Raw genomic sequence first — 4,442 nt, forward strand, 5'->3', positions numbered from 1 at the left:
AACAGCTGTAGTCTGTGCTGCTAAATGTGCAGTGAGAGAAGGCTGCTGAACAATGTTTTCTTTAGGGGTTGTTTCAAGTTTTGTTTTCCATTGTTTGCATTTTTATTATGTTATAGGAAAGTTATATGTTCTTGTTATCGTTTTTCATTTTTTGGCTTTTACTTTTAATTCTTTATATTAACTCTTCTTGGAATCATATTTTATTTTTGGGTTTTCTTTTAATTGTTCACATTAACTGTTCTTTGTTAAGCATGTTTTTTTTTGCATGTATGCATTTAATTTGATTTGGTATACATCTCTATGATTTTGTTGTAGTTGGAATCCATTACAGGATGTTTAAAGTTTTGTGATTAGTCACCTCCACAAAGACAACAATAGTGCTGTGGAAGACTAAAGGGGGAAGGTACATTGATTTACAGTCCTTATATTATAAACATCTAACCTAGACACTATTACCTATTTAGAATGAGAGCTTTTCACAGACGAGGAAACGATGCCATTTCTATTCATCTTCAGCAACAGCGTGTCATAGAACACGAGAGAGTCTCATTAATATTATGCTTTCTTTAGATAATTATCTAAACTGTCCCCAAAAGAACTAGGTATTTTTAAGAGTTATATAACTAAATCTACTTAAGCCAACATACTTGGCTGGTAATTTCATCTTCAGAATAATTTAAAGTGCTATAAGCAACCTGGCAGTCAACACTTTGTATAAGAACAAAACTATCTTTAAACATCAGTGTACAAGATATACAACACTTGTGTGGAACAGCTGAATTTTCAGCACAAAGTCACTGTCACATATAACAGCAGGATTTATTTTTTTTGCATAACATGAAGCTCTGAAATTTAACTGACGAATTGTTGCCTCATGGCGTATTGTTGGTTTCCTACAAGAAAGAATAAAATTGTTAGTTTATTCTACCTTTTCGTTTTTGAGGCCACTTGACAGTAAGGTTGCACATTTACCAAGTCTACTGAGTTACAGTGCTGGCTACTACAGTCACTGCCCTTTTAGAAGAGCAGCTGCTAATGGTAACTAATAATGTATACCACTTAGAAAAAAACATGTTTTTATTTCAAAACAATTTTTTTTTCCTTTTGAGCAGAAAACAAAACAAAAATGTATTGAGGGAGCTGGTATGCAACAAGGCTAAACAAGACAACTGTAAAACAGTGTATCTGACACAATGTTGAAGAAATATGCACGTTTTAGTTTTGTACTTATGATAATGCCCTATTAAGCTACAAATATGTAAATAGTATTACTTGCTTAATATATTAAATCCAATAGAATCATTGACTTCCCTTTCTCCTCTGTCAATTTGTAACTCTATCTGAAAATTCAGTGATGAAAACATGCGCCCAAATCTGTGGATCGTGTGTGCTGTTGTCGATGGCAATCAAACTGCTCCTCCAATGTCATTGTCTTAAATGAAATCGAGAATGTTTAGAAAATGAATAAAGAGATTGCTGTAGTGACTTAGAAATAGAAGAGGTCTATGAAGCACGTGTTATTTTGGCATGTGGTTTCTTATCTAGAAGAAAATGTAAGTAGGCCCAATGTCACTTGTGCCAACTCCACCAGATACAAAAGTATCTAGGCTTCATTTCCTCAATGCCCCAAGTACACTGCTCTATAAAAAGAATGAAGACAGATTAAAAACAAGTTGAACAGAGCACCATCCCGTTAGGACTGAGATGACGTGAACTGAAAAGTTGGAGGCCTCTCTGATCCGAATGCTGCTGCACTATGCTGACAAATCCCAACTGGCTGCTACACTACTGGATCCCAGGCCATGGTGTAAACCAAAGAACTCTGGGACAGAAACATGATTTGAAAAATAAACTCCAAACTTATAGTTGCAGTAAATGGCCAAACACCTGACTTGAAAGCACGAGTGACATATGAATTGTATTGCTTCTTGAACATTCCTAACGAATGCTGTGTTTGTCCATTCAGGTTTGGGCCGATGTCCTGCTGTAACCAAGAGCCCTGTATTTATTCAAAAGCCCAGATTTCAATGTCTTGGATGAAGAAATCTTCCTTCTTAGAGAGTGTATGATTCCCAAATGTTTTGCAGGAGTGGCTTCTTCCATGGTAGAGATCTCCATCAAGCCAAAGAGCAAATTCTCCTCCTCTTCCTCTGCCAAATGCTAATGAATCCATGTCTCCTTTGATAAAAAACATATTATCTCTGGTCCACTTAAAGACCTCGAATTCTGGAGAGAATGTAAAAACAAATGCTTCTCCGGTACCATAAAAGCCATCACTTACTTTAAATGGCTCTGATGCTAAAGCACCAAAAACCTGCCCATCAGTGTCTTTAATCACCATCAGCACCCACCGGAGTGTCTAAACCTGTCATTGTTCGATAAAGGGTCTTCAAACTTGTGCCATGCTTCCCAGTACCATACACAAGAGTCCATGGGTAGCCAATGGTTCTCGGTGGAAGGTGCTTAGTAAGCTTTTCAGTCTGATCAGGCAGTAAGAGTTCACTGGGGTCCCTTAGGTTTGGATGGAAAGATTCAGGCTCCAGGTCTGCTTTTGCTGGAGCAACCTGCTTTGAGTTGATGTCTTCCCTTGTAGTAATCTCCCACTCCCTGGCTGCTGCCTCACTGGCAGGGGCTTCATTGGCTTTGGCCTCCTCCATCTTTTTGACTACTATAAATCCAGGTTCTCTGGTATATTCACCAGTGTCTTCGGCATAGTTTTCTGGACTCCACTGAATGAAGAAGGCATCCAAGTGGTCTGTCCTTTCTTGTGGCACTGCAAACCAACATTCATGTTTTTTATCTCTTTGCATACCTTTGCATAGTAGCACTTGCTTGAGATACAAATGTCTTTCTCATTGGTTTTCCGACTCTGAGACACAGGAACTTATGTAACCGATGCCTTCTCTTTTCCTTCAACAGTGAGGAGGCCACTCCATGTGCATCGGCAAGTGCGCTTCTGTGTTTACTCTCTCTCTCTCTTTGAAACCTGCTGAATCGTGTCCCTTTGCTGCTTGGCTTGCTGCATAGAGTGACTTTTCCAGAGTTTGCACAGTTCTTCTATTTCTGTCTCTGAGTCCCGTTTTAGCTCCTTCTCTTGTTGATCCTTAAGGACATCTGGCTTTTCTTTCAGTTCTACTGTTTCTCCAGAAGATACATTGTCTTCACCTGCCTCCTGCTGCAGTGAATTTTCATGCTGGAAGGAATGCTGGTTATCCTGACTTTTTACATCTGTGCTCTGTTCTTTAGGGCCTGAGACTTCTTGAAGGATTTCTGTAGCCTCATCTCCTCCTTTAGTGGCTATTTTGAGACTACTTAAACCAGTTTCATGAGATAAAGCCCCAACTTCATTTGAAGACTGTCCAGTATTTGAGTTAATGTGATCAGGACCATTGGCAGACTCCGACCTAGCTGTCAAGGACTGTACTTCGATCTGACTTACAGTCTGCACAGATTCTAATGAGGCGTCAGAAGATTTCTCTTGTCTCAGCTCTGAGGAGGGCAGCTCCTCATGGATAGGGGAGAGTTCTGACTCTGTGAAAACATCTTCAGAGAGAGACTCTTCAGTGCTCCTGGGAGCAGTGCTGCCACTGTCATTACCCTGGTCGCGGGTTCTCCACTCTGTTTCCTCACTAGTGACTCCTGTCATTTTCTCTGAATGGCAGAATCCCCTTCCAGACAATTGATCTATTTCGATAGGCAGTGATTCCTTTAGTTTGCTATCCAAAATCTCTTTGTACATGGCAGCGGACATCACCTCTTCCATGGGACACATGATGCCGTAGTCCTCACAACCGTTCTCTTGAACCAAGGGGTCTGTCTTATGTTGATCAGACATTATGTTATTTGGTGTGACTAGCAGGACGCCACTGACTGTGCCCTTGCCATTGGTGATGTATTTGCAATTAATTTTAAGAAATTTCTCAGGAAATGCTTCTTCTTCTTCAGAAGTTGAAGATACAACTCTTGCAGGCTGAGTACCGCTCACAGTAGATGAAGGAGGTACTTCTTTTGGATGGACTACATCGGGAGTAGTGGTTTTATCAAACTCAGCCTCAGATGACTTTGGCGACAAAGGACTTACAGGGCTCAGGGAGGGGGAACTCTCAACACTAGAGACATACTCAGGATCAGGAAAGTATAAAACCTGTCCAGTCACGACTGTTAGAAAGAATAACTTATTTAACTGAACAAGTTCATTGGGTGTGGTATCAAACTTCAGGGCTATGCTATTCAAAGAATCCCTGGATTCAAGAGTATATTCAATAGTTCCTTTAGGCTTCTGAAAAGACATCCTTCTCCCATCTTTCTTGTCTAGGGTCTTCTTTTGCCCAGTGTCAGGTGCCTCGGGACTGGCAGGCGAGGGCGGTCAGAGCTCCGCAGGCCCGCAGCCAGGGTCACCTGGAGTCAGCTCCCTCAGGTAGTCCTCGAAGCGCACCTGCCAC

General features: G+C 40.9%; 1 pseudogene; it reads right to left on the minus strand.

The window, feature by feature from the left end:
- Positions 1-2,005: 2,005 nt before the first annotated feature.
- Positions 2,006-4,358, minus strand: LOC114638017 (annotated as a pseudogene).
- Between the last annotated feature and the right edge of the window lie 84 nt (positions 4,359-4,442).

This window comes from Grammomys surdaster, unplaced genomic scaffold (assembly GCF_004785775.1).
Source record: "Grammomys surdaster isolate TR1022 unplaced genomic scaffold, NIH_TR_1.0 125493, whole genome shotgun sequence".
NCBI lineage: Eukaryota > Metazoa > Chordata > Mammalia > Rodentia > Muridae > Grammomys > Grammomys surdaster.